Source organism: Amphibalanus amphitrite, unplaced genomic scaffold (genome assembly GCF_019059575.1).
Source record: "Amphibalanus amphitrite isolate SeventyFive unplaced genomic scaffold, NRLGWU_Aamphi_draft 000187F_arrow, whole genome shotgun sequence".
Classification (NCBI taxonomy): Eukaryota; Metazoa; Arthropoda; class Thecostraca; order Balanomorpha; family Balanidae; genus Amphibalanus; species Amphibalanus amphitrite.
The window spans coordinates 667,254-682,500 of NW_024881682.1; the positions used below are offsets into that span (position 1 = coordinate 667,254).

A 15,247-nucleotide genomic window follows, 5' to 3' on the forward strand; every position below is an offset into this window, starting at 1 on the left:
GGGGTGGAATTTAACCCTAGAACGCCTAGGGGGGGGGGGGTTGTATCAACCCCCCCTGAGGTTTTTTCGAAGTGCACGCTAAACGGCTTGTCGTAGCGGGCTGAAATTTTCAATACCCTCTGGAGCAACCTTTGCGCATCTTTTGCCGAAAAAAAAATTGATCGGGTCATGTCAGGTCACGGAGTTATGACGTCATAAGAGGTACAGCCTCCGGCCGGATTTTCACAAACTGAGTGCCAACGCCCGAGGTTTCCTGCCGGTGGTACGGACATCGGTTGATGGATCGTGATGAAACTTCCCATGTATGTTGGGGCAAGTATTGGCTATCATATGGTATAAGAAATTTGACCGGGTCAGGTCAGGTCACGGAGATATGACGTCACAAGAGGAACAGCGTCCGGTACTATTTTTGAAAAGCGCCCGAACCACTATTTTGCTAATTCTTGTCACCTCAATGGGAATATGCAGCAATATTAGCTTCTATAGGGAGCAAATGGACCTCCCAAATCCAAAAATACAATCAGATTTCAAAAATTTAAATTTTGATTTTTCGAATTTCTGCCGCCGACTGTGACCTTGCCGACTTCCGGCGCTCCCAACGCGCCATTTTTAGAGCTAGGGAAACGAAATACATACCAAACGATAGAGAATTGATCAAGGAACACGATAGTGAAGGTTTTAAGTCGATATCTCCCACCGTTTTGCTGCAATCGCCGCCGAAAGTTGAAAAAAGTCTATTTTTCCGAAAATTTGACCTTTGACCGGTCAAAAGTAGGTCAAATGTTGACCTAGGACCAAAAAATATACCACCAATCGCGAGATCTCGTTGAGAGCAATCCGTTGGTTTTTTCCGCTAAGCTCTACGACCTTCCGTTTCGAAACGCCAGGGGGGGGGGGGGTCGTAACAACCCCCCCTGGTCGTTCGTGTTATGAGAAATGGCCTGGTCGTGCGAGGGTTAACCCGCGACCTGTGTCCTTTTTCATAAAGATTCTACAATCCGATTGTAGTTTGTACATTTGTAGTTTTCAAAGTACAATTTTACAAACTACTACTTTTCATAAAGCCTGGACATGCGGCGTCAATAGAATTGTACTTTCGATCCGGGAGCGTGGTTTTGCGGGGCTTCGTCTCCATGGCAACGGAGTAAACAAAAACTTCTGCAACAGTTTTCGATGTTGTGTTGCAAATTGCGTATGGTGTGCTGACAGTTTTTTGCAATTTTTAAAAGAAATAATTATTGATAAATAACTTGAATTGCTTTTAGGGATCAGCCATCGCTTTGCACATGCATAGCTAGAACTTTTATGCTGAAAGTATTAACATTTTCAACATTGCAATCATTTCAACATGTGCTTGTTTCGAGATTTGGTATCTGGGTAAGTCCAACAAGTCATTAGTTTATTGAAAGAATTCTTCATGAATTGTTCAGACAATAATGCAAAAATGGCTGAAAAAGGTTTAGGTTAAGCCTATCCGAGTTATAGAGTGGTTATTATGGATATTGTTGATCGTCATATTACCTAGCGACGAGCTATGTGACCTCAAATTGCTTTGAGCCTTGAATTACCCGTTTTGATAAGTAATGCAGCCTAGTGAAACATGAAGCAACAAAAAAGCCAGCGAATCAAATGCCAAAATCAAAATGCAAGAGCATTGTGACGAAGCGAGAAGCAAATAGATGGAGGCTGGAGCCACCCAGGAGACGGGATGAAAACTGATAAAAATACAAGCTTTCCTACTGCGTGAAAGGAAATGGGCTACATCTTGAAGAGAAGGTGCATGGTCATTCCATCAGTGTTGGTTGAAGAAACTGAGCCGGAAACAAATTGGACATGAGCGTAGGCTGCTCTTTTTTCCCAGAAAAGTTTATCCGCAAAAAACTGTTATGTTAATGTAAGATTTAATGAGCTATGTTTAAAAAAAAAAATGTTACATGAGTCGATCGATGGTAGGTAGTATAGTACCTAGCATAATGTATTCAGATATTGATATCAATAATAGCTAGATATATATTTATCCTTCACTTTTAGATATTGTTCGTGAACTTATCATGACTACCTACTGATAAAAGGTTCGTATGAATAAGGAAAATAAATTGTTGATAAAATGCCGTCTTTTTGTCGAATTATAAACAATGAATAGGCCCGAACGATGCTACGAATTTCAGCGCTTTAGTTCCTTCCGTTCAAAAACGCCATTGGCGTGGGTCAGCCGGATCGAGGGGGTCGGGTCGAGCCGCCGTTCAATGCCGGCATTTTTTTCGGAAATGCGGCACACATGAAGTTATATATAAACAGGAAAATGATGAAAATAACCAGTTAAGTGCCTTTTGGGCGAAAAACGAGCGGGAACAAAGTTAACACCTCTTCTTTTTGCTTTTTGCACATGCAGTGGGGGCCACTCACATAGGTCAAGAGTATGCGACCTTTGGTAGAAGGGATGCATCTACCCTACAACAATTACCGCAAGACAATTGTCCTAGCGGCTGCTGAGATATGAGCCTCTCAAAATCATTACTTTTTCAAACAGCTTGAAAATGAACACCCTTGACTTTTCACGTGGCACGCAGTAACACCTTCAATTAAGGGGGGGGGGGCACTGCCGACTTTTGGTCCCATTCTTTCCATGCAACGTCCATAGGGCTAATGATAAAATAGCAAAATCAAAGGGGGGTACGGTGCCCCGGTGCCCCCCCCCCGTTCCATCGCCTATGGTGGTACGTGCCACGAGGGTTTCTGAAATGCATTAGGAGTAGTCAATTACGGGGTAGAAGGAATAGGACTACCCAACAAAAAAGACCGAAGGCCAATCGGTCCAGCGGTTGCTGAGATATTAGCCCGGCAAAAGTGTTACTGGCCGGGCCGGACCGGGCGGCTCAATACTGAGATTTTTTCGTTATATTGAAAAGACCTCGCTTCGCTCGCTGCGCTCTCTCGCTCAGTAATAATACATATCGTGTATCTGAGCATTGGTTATTATTGAATTAAATTATTAGCAACGTTAAGCTGATTCCTATACTTCATCTCCGAAATTCTACACACGGTTAGGGCGCTGTAGATTTCGATTGTATTTTCCGCCAAGGAAATCCCAAAATCAGAGGAACCGTTCTTTTTATGAAACAGATTGCTAGTTTTTTTGGCTGATAATTGCCGAATGTGAGTTGTAGGTTTGTGGAATTGTAGTTTGTACTTTCGGATTGTACTTTTTCCTTTATGAAACAGATTTGTACAATCGAAAGTACAAACCTACAAACTACAACTACAATTCTACAATTCCAGGCTTTATGAAAAAGGACACTGGTGGGGGGGGGGGCTATTTTTTGCCCCCCCTCCAGACTTTTCGATATATCTCCAGAACCGCTGCGCCGATCGTCACCAAACTTTCAGTACCCTCCCGGACATCAATTTTACACATTGTGACCAAAAATTTTTCCGAAGGCTATGATAGGTTGGCTGGAAATGACGTCAGAGTGACGTCATGTTCTGCCGTTTTCGACCCAAAAAAGGGTTTCGCGGGAAGAGCTGTCAGGCCTATAGCTTTGCAAATACAGAAAAATAATAAAGACATAAAAGCTGTAGAATTGAAAGGGCTACAAAACTGCTATCTCGGATTTTTAAAATTTTTGGATTTTGATCCCCAAAAATAAAAAAATAGATTTTTTGGATATAATAGTCGAAAAATCCAAAAAGTTTTTTGAATTTCGCAAAAACCGGAATATATGTGATAGTCCTTACCGCCTTCCATCCGCATACTAAATTTGAGATTGATACCTCTTTTTTTGGCGAAGTTATAGCGAAAAAACTGTTCAAAATTGATGACGTCAAATTTTCAAACTCAATTTTTAGCAATTCTGGACCCCGTAGCGCAAAACAAAGACCACCATTAGACTCCCCGTGACGAGCTGCATCGAATCAATACCCATTTTATGCAAAAATATCAACTTTGAAAATTGACCTTTTTTGACCTGACCTTGACCTGACCTCTACCAGAAAGTGACCTAAACCGTACCTGATAGTCTTATAACCAACACCATTGGGTTGGAAATGAAAAATTGGCCATAAAACATGCATCACACAACCATAGTAAAGTTGGGTTCATGTGACCTGACCTGTGACCCTTGGTGACCTGACCTGTGACCTGACCTGGTATTGTCAGTGACCTCTAATAGCAACATATCTACTAGGCAACTGACGCCCTATCGCTGATTCTCGACAAAATGCGTTTTCCTTGGTGTTATAGCGCATTCCCTAGAAGACCCGTGAACGGTGAAACATTTCATCTTTGACCTGACCTGTGACGTCATCGGTGACCCCGAGGTCAATGAAATTTGGTTTCCTTCGACAAATTTGACAGGCCTTTCAAACGCCGTTTGAATTTTGCGGATCCGTCCAGTAGTTTCGGAGATACGAGGGGGGGCAAAAAATAGCCCCCCCTCCCCACCAGGTCGCGTTATAAACAGACCCCACCAGGGCGCGGGTTAAAGTAAAATGTCCAAAGAACGCATTGAGCACAAATTTAGCCGTCCAGGTCACGTGGGACAAAAGTTATGTAGCAAAATAAATTATCTGGGGCGTCTTGCCCCAGGCTACCCTACAAAAAGAAGAGGTGCCAAATTTGTTCCCATTTCAGCAACTCGGTAATTACTGGGGCGATTTCGCTGAAACTTGGCATACAGGTATAGGCACCCACCAGGCAATGCATTCCCATGTGTTGTGGTTAGGGTGCTACTGCACGTGCGCACGTGCAGGGGGCGTTTCCAGATCTCGAGAACGGCTGGGCCGATTGCGATCAAATTTGGTACACGGCTGGGGACCGGTTAGTAGGGTGCCGTGCAAAAGTCATTTTGGACCCGTTTGCACGTGCGTATATGTACCTACGTGCAGAATGCCGCTTCCAGATCTCAGGAACGGCTGGGCCGATTGCGTTCAAATTTGGCACACCGCTAGCGACCGGTTAGAAGGGTGCTTTGCACAAGCCCGTTGGAAGTACCCTCTCGCCCTTCCGCACGTGCAGGGCTCACTATCTCGCTCGCTCGTTCTTCGCCCAAAAGGTGTTTTACTGGTTTTACACCTTTGATGTCTTGAACGTTTTTCTGTATCATCAAAGCTATACCTACCTAGGCCTGACAGCTCTTCCCGCGAAACTTTTTTTTGGTCGAAAACGGCAGAACATGACGTCACTCTGACGTCATTTGCGGTCAATCTACCATAGTCTTTGGATTTTTTTGTCACAATATGTAAAATTGATGCCCGGGAGGGTACTGAAAGTTTGGTGACGATCGGCGCAGCGGTTCTGGAGATATATTGAAAAGTCTGGAGGGGGGAATAGTCCCCCCCCCCCCACCACCACCACCAGGGTGCGGGTTAAGGGGGTCGTCAATTTCCTTGCCGCACTTTAGCTTATTTTATACGCATTTTATGTTTCTCATCAGTCATCGGCATGGCCAATACAAATAGCCTACACCGGGTCCACTCGCATCTCTACAGCTGCAGCGGTTTAGGTTCATTCTCTTGCAGAGGGCAGTAGCATCGTCTTCAGGATATTATAGATGACGCTAAAAACGGTGCCAAGGCTCAATCAGGCATAAGTTATGTCCATAGCCTTGGTTATGTCATATATGGTTATGTCCATTTCCATGCCTTGATCATTTGCATTAATATTCTGGTGATCCTGATATAATTTTTTATAAAGGCTGACGTTGATTTCAACTGAGGGATAAACATGCACTAAAAATCAAATTATGCAAAAGGTGAAGTACTCTTCAAAAAAGTGCGAAATCCATATTTTTAGGGCAACGTCTGAATGGGCATTCCTTTCAAACCAAAATCAAAACAACGCGCGTTGCAGTTGATTCGGCGGCGAAGTATGGTTGGGTGGTCGCGCGGTGGTCGTGAGGCGTGGGGTCTGCTCAAGGCTATATAAACCAGGTAGAACGCTCCCGACGAAAAAGTGGTGACAAGCGATAATTAGTAGCCGCGACCCTCTTTTGTTCAAAACTATATCCGCAAGCAGCATTTACAGGCTAGCGGAAATCGACCAATCGGCGTTCGGCAATACTCAACGCTGATTGGCCCGATGCTCGTGACGAAATTGCGGGGGACTGCAGCTATTCCCCTATGGCGTTTAATAGACTTACGGCTTTTGAAGGGGATTTATACCAGTTTTTGTTGGGTTTGAGGCCATTTTTGAGCTTGGATATTCTTTCTGTGGCTTTTGACTGTGTAATAACGACATTTAATCATAACATTTCTATATACTACCGGTGTCACATCGACCAAAAAGACCGTAAGCCTACATGGGATAGACGGACCACTGCTGATAGGGCCACACATGCCGGCGTGTGGTCATCGGAGGCCCATGAGGGCTCGACATAGGCCCTTCATGGGTCGGTATAGGCCCGGTGGGTCCAGTGCAAGCCTATCAGGGGCCGGTGCTGACCCAACAGGGCCCAGTGACATATAATGTAAGGCCGTCTAGGGACGTTGAGGGCTCATGGGGGCCATATAGGACCAATAGGGACCACATAAGCCAATCAGGGGCCATTTAGGCCAATAAAGGCACTTCAAGGGACTTGAAAAGGTCATTCAAGAGCTGTGGTGGGCCCATGAGAGGACGGCACTGGTCCAGCAGGTGCAGTCAGGGGATGTTGTACGGGTTTCTCAGTGGCCCATTTGGGCATATCAGTGACCAATTTAGACCCAGCAGTGGGCTTTGTAGACCTATCAGGGGCTGGTGATGGTTCATCAGGGGCCAGCGTTAGTCCATCGGGGCACGGCATATGCCCATCAGAGGTAATTGCGAGCCCACGCTGAACAATGATGGCCCTTCAACGGCCCCATGGATCTACATTGACCCATGGGCCATGATGTGTCATGTATGCCCCTATGACAGGCCTACTCAGACCCCTGATGGACGTTCCCGGCCTCTGATGACCCTATGCTGAATGCTGATGGGGCTCTAAGAGTCTCCAATAACCCTTCGTCACCCCATTATTACCATACGCTGGCATTAGGGACCCCACATCAGCCGCAGGGCAGTCCGTACCATGACAGCATGTCTTTTCGGCCGATATTTCATCGGTAATATTTATCAAAATCATGATTTTATGGTGCCATTATATAGGTAACAGTCATAAGAAATATATTTCAACTCGAAAACAGCTCGAAACAGCATATAATTTTAAAGAAACCCCTCCGAAATCCAAAAGCCTATTCGGGTCCATATAGAATAACTGCGGTCCCCCGCAATTTCGTCACGAGCGTCGGACCAATCAGCGTCGAGTACCGCCGAGCGCTGATTGGTGAATTTTCCGCTAGCGTGTAAGTACTGCTCACGGAACAAGAGTTCGTCGACAATCCTCCACAAACGTCTGTCACCATTTTTCATAATGCTAAACAGCCGGAGCGTACCCCCCTGGGTCTGCTATTGCAAGTTGAAGTTGGGGAGCATTCCGGTCTGGGGGTAAGATACTTGCCTCTAGATTCGGCCATCCGGGTTCGATTCCCGGGCAATGCACGTGGCATTGCCGCTACCTGACCGCTTGGAACAGCGTGAGAGTTCCGGTTAGCACCTTGGTCCACTGGATGTGGTGCTTAACCCAAACCAACCAGCAAGTTGAAGTTTAAAGATATCGACAGTTGGCTATTAATTTTCAGTAATTTGGTTGCGGATCATCGTAAGAGTACGGCCTTGGCTATATACGGCCTTGGGCCTTGGTAAAGGTGAGGATTTTAAATCCTGTTTCAACGAATCAGAATAACCCGGTTTACATAGCATATTTGACGAGGCTCTAGCTCGTTAATTTGGCGATAATTTCGATGCAGTGGTCTTCAAACATTTAGAGGGGATCATTTTGTAAATTTTTCAGCACCATCCCATCGGCATCTTTTGCAACATCACGGACGGAGATATAAGCTTGCAACAAACCCTATGTAAACGTGTCTAATGTTGATGTGGATCGCGATGCATGTCATGTTGATATCAATGTTGGTTTTAAACCGAAACTTGAGCTCTTGCTCATGACTCATGATGGTCCTTTGGTTAGTTCAGGACTATTGATCTGCATCCCTTCAGTTTACTATCAAATTATTGATATGAATTTGCTGAAACCCTGGTCTATATTCCATCTTGCCGATTGTGAATTGTGATGGATGTTGGATGCTTAACTCTGGAGTCACAGTGTTACGTGGGTTATTTACCACTTTTGAAGCTTCCAAAATTGACAAAATTGCATTATTTTCCTCAATAAGAAAAGAAAGCAAACATGTCAGGTCTGATTTTCAGATGCTATCATGATTAAGGCCATTATTTTAAGATTAAAGATGTGCTGCATCAGCCACAGATTTTGTTCCAGATTCTGAACCTGTTTGCTTCTGCTAAAAGAAGCCAGAAGATACATTTACACATGGTTAGTTTATTATGAGTCATGAGATGCTGTAATTGATGGCCTGGCAAGCCCAACTCTAGGTTTGTTTGTTCGGCCTCTAGCATTATGCTTGTGAAGCCTCCCTGCAATTGTGAAGTGTGATATGAATAGCATATCATTGCATAAGGCCAAAGGCTTACAGAGATGGTGGCACACTGTTTCAGTTGCTGTCACCCTGACATAGATCAAGATGGTTATGTCCTGGCTGTGTTGTGTGTTGTGTTGTTGCAATTGATTTTTGGGTCTGCCATGCCAGTTTATGATTACTGTGGCTGGTTTCTAAGTTTCCCATACCTGCTACATTGTGTGATTAAATCGAGACATCCAGGCATTTTAATGGCACGTGCACTGTACCACACTTTTCAAAGTTTAATGCAGTGCTTTAATATTGCCAGCCGTGTGGTTCAAGGGGTGTGGTTAAACGCGTTGAACCACACGGCTGCTGACGTCACTATCAATTATAGTTGTGAGCTTTTTGGCAGGTATGGGAAACACCTTCCAGCCCTAAGGCCGGGAATTCAATAAATGTCACCTCGCTTTTTTAGCGAAAAGCACCTCGGGCCTAACGGCCCTCGGAGTTTTCGCTAAAAAACCTCGGTGACATTTATTGAATCATCCCGGCCCCGGGCAGGAATATATTCACCTATCCATCCAACTCAACTGTGAATTGAAGATGTCATAAGGTGCCTTTTGTCATCATCACTGAGGAAACTATTTTCTACAATCATGCCTTGTGCCATTTACCTTCTGGTAATTAGTACATATCTGTAACATGTAGACTGTATTTGGCATCCTTCCCAATTCCCAGGCTAAGGAAGGAAAAGCATATGACTCCTATTATGATATTCATTGCCTTTCTTCATGCTAGTCTGCTGCCCAGTGCTATTCAGTTTGTTTGAAGATTCCCAGATGAGTGTGGACTCCAGTGAAACCATTGTGGCTGTCACACTGACATCAGGGTCCCAAATACTGTGAAAATAGGTATGGGCATAAAAATAAGAGTATGGCACTAACTACAACCAGCACTTGAGCCAAATTGAAATAGCTTGCTCTGTGAACTTGAAAGTTTGAGTAGGTATTATAGCTGGATAGATGCCAGGAGGCAGGATCTCTTCTGTCAGACGTTTAACTAAAGGTATGTTCCTCAGCAACATAGGTCTGTTCTCATAGTCTGAGACATAGTGCTTTACATTGGGCAATATTGAATGTTGTCAGCCATTCAACTGGCTATTGAGATGCAGTTTCGAGGTCTCCTGCAGTGATAGTGTCTTGGGATCATCTTTGGCCCCGTTATACATACGTCCTAGATCGGCAGTTCGGCACGAATCATTACCCTCGATTTACACAAGAAGAGTTTCCCTTCCGGCGTAGTTCCAGTTCACTGCAAGTTGAGCTATCGCGAGTCATTCTAGCTCTCAGTCATTCTCATTTTAGGATATTCTCATTCGAGTCATTCTCAGCTAAAGGATAGACGCAGTCAGGCAGGTACCGTAGAGACAAGAAGTCCCTGGATATTTCGTTTGACTTCATTTCTGTGGAAAATTCGAGATGTCCCAAGTGTTCAGAGATGGACCCACGGGTCAGGTAGACAGTGATGTTTAGGATGAACCATGTTCATCCTGGAAAATATAGGTCATCAGTTGGCGGTGAGGTGATTATAAGACTGGTTGTTTGTGTCTGTTACCTGAAAGTCAAGGTCTTCTTCTATCCTAAAATGACTATCATCAGCTTGGTTAGATGCCAGACCGTACCAAGTATTTATGAAATATAACGGGTACGCGTTCTGACCGCAATAGTCCCATTGGCCATTGCTTCTCCAATCTTTCTTACCAGGGCTGCGGAGTCGATGGATTTTAGGGTGACTCCGACTCCGACCCAGGCTCTGGCTTAAAAATCGACTCCGACTCCAACTCCGACTCCGGACGGTTCTATTAAAATCCATATCGTGATATTGAAGTTCATAATGGCGGTGTTTTTATCTTGCCTGAAACCATCCCTTATGCGTTCCAAGGCTTTGCGTTGCAAATATGCATTAAAAATGACATGCAGAATTAAAAAGCAGGTTCTGGGGCATTCATCGTCTTCTGCTTCTTTCGCTTAAAACGTTCGTTAAACACAACAAAATGGCCTTTTTTGGACAAAATATAATTTCGGGTGCAGTACCGTCAAGCAAACAAGTGCAGTGCATGATGTTTAGCCATGCAGCGTTAGCTCCGACTCCGGAGTCGGCGTCGGCAACATTTTGGCGACTCCGACTCCGGGCAGAACTGTCGACTCCGACCGACTCCGACTTCGCAGCCCTGTTTCTTACTGAATATTATTCGTCATTGGCGAAACAGCAAAATGCTAAAGGATAATGGAGATGTTGTTTTCATCTAACCATACCTACCTTAGATTTTGTCAAGGACAAGGCATTCAGTGTGGCGTGACGGGGTTTTCAACTACCTACGCGGCGACGGGCGAACTGAGGGGATTTTTAGATGGACAGACTAAATAAAGTAGGCGTCCGGAAGTCGGTAGAAAGCAATCTTTGTCGGTATTCCCATGGGGAACAATTGAAGAAAGGAAAAAAGGAAAATGTGAAAAACATAAGGTAGAAGTAGGTACTTATAGTTGTGTGATCTATGACAAAACTGCAGAAGCTTTAATATTAATATCGAAAGTCTTATCTCAGTGCATAACTTTCTATTTATCTTGTCCTAATATGCTGGCATTCAGAGATAAAGGCTGTTGTAACCAAATCATACGCCTTCCTCTTACTGCGCCGTCCTGATGAACGCCGCCTAGCTGTCTCGTGGGGCGCGCGGAACGGAGCGTCGCGACGCTTCCTGTCTCGCCGGCGGACCAGGAAGCGCTCCTCCCCGTCCCTCTCCCCTCCCCTCCGCTCCGGAGCGGAGGTCAGGGTCAGCCGGCCTTCCCTTCCCTGGGAGATCGAGGAAGTGCCGAGAGACGGCCGGCCAAACGATGGGAGAGTGGAGAGGGCACTCATTGGTACTCACGATTATCTTGGGCCGAGTGGTGGGGCACGGTGGGAGTAAGGGATTGTGGTGAGCTATTTGTCACATCTGCGTGTGACATTTCTACAGGTACAAAACAGTTGAATTGCATCGAACAAATGCAATTTTGTAGTGAGCACTGAGCACTTTCATCGTGCAATAACCCACTCGTCATGTCCAATTAGAATGAAGTTCTATTTCCGTGACACCATCTCTCCTGTTTTCGTTGTTTCGCTCGAGCTCGCCGCGCACGTGCCAACATTCCAGGCCAGATGGAGCGTAGCCCGATCCCAGCATGAGGCCTGTGCAGGCTAGAGAACAAAGAACTCTCTCTCGACCTGGGACGTGCAAAGTGCGCACAGGAGTTGTCGGCGCTGGCGAACCTGGTGTGAGAATCGCTGCAAGATCTTTGTAAGGAGCGGGGGAGAGCAGGTGAATAAAAATAGGTCGATATTGTTACGATAGCTGCACGTTTCTCGAAACATGTGATGCATCGTTTGATTCTGGTGCTTCTAGCTTCGATCACCATTCTGAGCTAGTGTGAGCTCCATTTTAGTGTCTATGGCTTCCACTGAGTCATTGTAAGCAGTTCCCTAACGCTAATCTGACCGTCTTCCGCCCAACTAACCGGACTCCTTCCTTGGCGGGCCCGCCAGCCGCCGTATCCGCCTCCGCTGATGCGGGCGATACCGGCGGAGGGTCGATGATCACAGGACGTTTAGCTGACGTGGCGCCGGGCGGAAGTCAGGAACAGACTCACTGGAGCTGTGTCTCGGCGGTCCAGCGGAACCGGCTGGGTCCGTTCCCGTGTTCGCTTTCCGTGTTCGTTATCGTGTTTGCTGAGGAGAACGGCGTCGGTTACGATCCGTTAACCCGCGCCCGGCTGGGGGTCCTGGATTTCCACGCCCTGCTGGGGGGGGGGGGTGTTTGAACACCCCCCCTTCTAACTCGGCTCCTGGGCCACGTAGCGATACGCGGAAGGCGGCGTTCGAAAGAGCGTCAAAAATAAGGAGGAAATCACTTCGGTCAATTTTTTGGTCAGGTCAAAGGTCAGGTCACCAGAGGTCATTGAAGGCAAAATTTCGCCGATTTCCAGGTCGAATGTCGACAATTTCCAAGAAGCCAACGCATAACTCGGGAACCAATAGAGCTACAGCGCCGCGGAAAAGCGCATTTGATAGCCCTATTAACGCCCTTTCTGAGTAATTTTCTCAGATTTGACCTAACGTCAACGGTTTTGCCTGCAGGGGGCAAAAACTGCAAAAATAGCCGATTTTTTCGGAAACTGTTTTTCTGCAATAACTTTTGACCCAAGCCTCGTACGAGCTTACTTTTACCGGCATCGTGTTCCTCTCGTCAAGACGCATCGAATGAACTATAACTTGACCTTGAAAGGTCAACTTGAAAATTTGACCTCAGGTCAAGGTCATGACCTGACCGGAAAGGGTCATGTTGCATATCAGTCGATCCGTATCGTCGAGCTGAACACATCTAAGGCGTTTTCATCGCTCTAGCATGCCTCTATCAAAAGTTATTTGCGAAAAACTGTTAGATACCATTCGTGACCTAAGATGACCTCAGGGCATAAACAGGGGTCACGGACACCATTTTCATGTTCATTGTGTCTAAACCACTTGTAATTCAGTGTTTGGGAGTGTTTATAATGTCTTTCGTCCAAAGGAGGCGCATTTCAATTTTCTCCCATTGACTTATAATGGGGAGGTCGCAAAATTGACCTGACCTTAGGTCATCGATATCAAAATTCTGAGATATACATTTTGTACATGCTATTGCTCTTAGCAATCGCTGAAAGTTTCAAAGCGATCGGTCACTCGGTGTAGCTATGACAGACATTGAAACTTTTTATGAGGTGAGGTCACTTCAAGTGACCTGGTGACCTGACCTTGAATAACCTTGGTCTGAAATTTTCACAACATGTGTAGAATTGATGTATGATAAGGTGTACCAAAAACGGCGGCGCTCCGCGCCGCCGTTTTTTAGATATTCGCAAAAAACCACAAGGGGGGGTGTTCAAACACCCCCCCAGCAGGGCGCGGGTTAAGCTAATTCTGGGATTTTTTGGGTGATACCGCTATACAAGCGTGTCGAAGAGGTGGCGGCTGTCATGTGAACATGACCAGTGATGCCTGTCAATCTCTGTTTGCTGTGAATATCTCGACCAACGAGCTGCTAGGATTCGTCTTGCAATATCCAACCTATGCTGGTTTGGTCGCCATGTTCTGTCGCAGTCCGCTTTGAATATTTACCGGTAGTAAGAGGGTCATTCATTCATTGAGTATAGGGCAACAGGTGGCCCGTCCTTCTAGCCAAAATAATCGCACACATGCTTACAAACATAGAAAGTAGTATGTAAGCAGTACACAACTGAGGTTTCGAGCATGGTGCACTTTTTCTAGTTAGTGGACTTATACCGGTCCCCTGCGAGCTCCACACCAACCGCGGCCACGCCCCGCTCCTTCCCACCATCACTGACTCCTCTACCCCCTGCCAGCCCCCTCTCCCACCCCTGTCGGCTTTCTGCCAACTCTGACCCGGCCTGGGCCGCTGCCACGCCTGCCCGGTTCGTTCGTGTCGCCGGGCGCTGGAATCTGGCCGCCGCTCGGCGCGGCGGCGTCGATCAGTGACCGGCCCCATGCCAACTCCTACCCTCCCTGGGCCTGATGGGGGTGTGACGGAGTTCAGGCACCACCTGCTTCCCACCTGGGCACCTCTGGCGGCTGTCGGAGGGACGCTCGGAGTGAGAACCCCGGCGGGCGCCACTCCCGACAGAGTCTGGTTTTGGGGAAGCGGGTGGAGTGAATCTAGCCAGATGCTTATGACAGGAGGGACGGGGCTGTGCTGATTCAAGAACGTTCTGTTTATTGATCATCGATTTAAATCGAGTTAGGTCGATCGATAACGTCCGTGACCGATTTGCTGTCCTGATTGGACCAAGTGTCCGTCCTGCGTGCCGGAGCTGTCTGGGATAATGATCCACAGCTGGCCGGCTGACGGGCTGCGTGCCGCTGTCGGAAACCCAGTCACGCCAGATGACTCTGACTCACTTCGCACCGGCACGCCGGCCGCCTTGACTGACTCGGCGCGCCCCGAAGGCCGTCACCGGCCGTGCACTTCCTTTGTGGACCCAAGCTGCCCGAGACGCCGGCCTCTACGGCCAGTCACGTGGCTGGCCGCCGCCGCGCCGGTCAGGGCCGGCGGAGAACGGAGGCCGGCCAGAGTGACGGTCACTGCCGCTAGACCGCCGCCCATCGATTGCCCCCTGGTCAGCTGACGACGGAGGCTAGGTGAAGAAAATGACAGAAACTGAGGTACCGCCCTGATCCGGGCGGAACTAGCGGCAGGCAGGTAGCGGATTACCGGTGCGCTCATAGTCACCTGCTGGATGTGACAGCTTTCGGCTTCGAATTTCTCGTCTCAGCGTTATTATCACGTCAGGATGGCGACGTAGGCGTGGGGCTCTGCTGGGAGTTGCTCCCAGTTATTTTGTGGCCGCCGGTTTGGAGTGACGTCAGGACGGTTCTCGTTATGGGTGGCTACTGGTCTGGCTGGGTTCAGCTGACGGTTGGCCGCTGTGCGCCACCGCTGCTACTCCTGCTCTCACGGCCATAAATACCATAAATAACCCTCCCGCTCTGTTTTGACATCAGTCCCCGCGCCGGAAAGGTGCCACATCATTCCTTGTCTGACGTCAAGCTCTTCTTGCTGGCTGTCAGCGCCGTCTCCCATCCAGTCGCCGCTGTCTGAGACAGTCCCAGCCGTATACGGACCGGCTGGCTGGCTAGTGGCTACCGTCGGGACGCTGCC

The 15,247-nt window shown here is 47.3% G+C and overlaps 1 protein-coding gene across 4 annotated transcripts in view; it reads left to right on the forward strand.

Annotated features, from left to right (window-relative positions):
- Nucleotides 1-1,181: 1,181 nt before the first annotated feature.
- LOC122384348 (receptor expression-enhancing protein 2-like) overlaps nt 1,182-15,247 on the forward strand; it is a 23,686-nt gene continuing 9,620 nt past the window's right edge. The window contains exon 1 of one of the 4 annotated variants that reach the window (XM_043371684.1): nt 1,182-1,197. The gene's annotated coding sequence lies outside the window, so the exon portion shown is untranslated. Of the gene's footprint in view, nt 1,198-7,468; nt 7,723-8,362; nt 8,409-14,786 lie in introns of those variants that run through there. The other 3 variants (XM_043371681.1, XM_043371683.1, XM_043371682.1) reach the window with 3 other exon arrangements.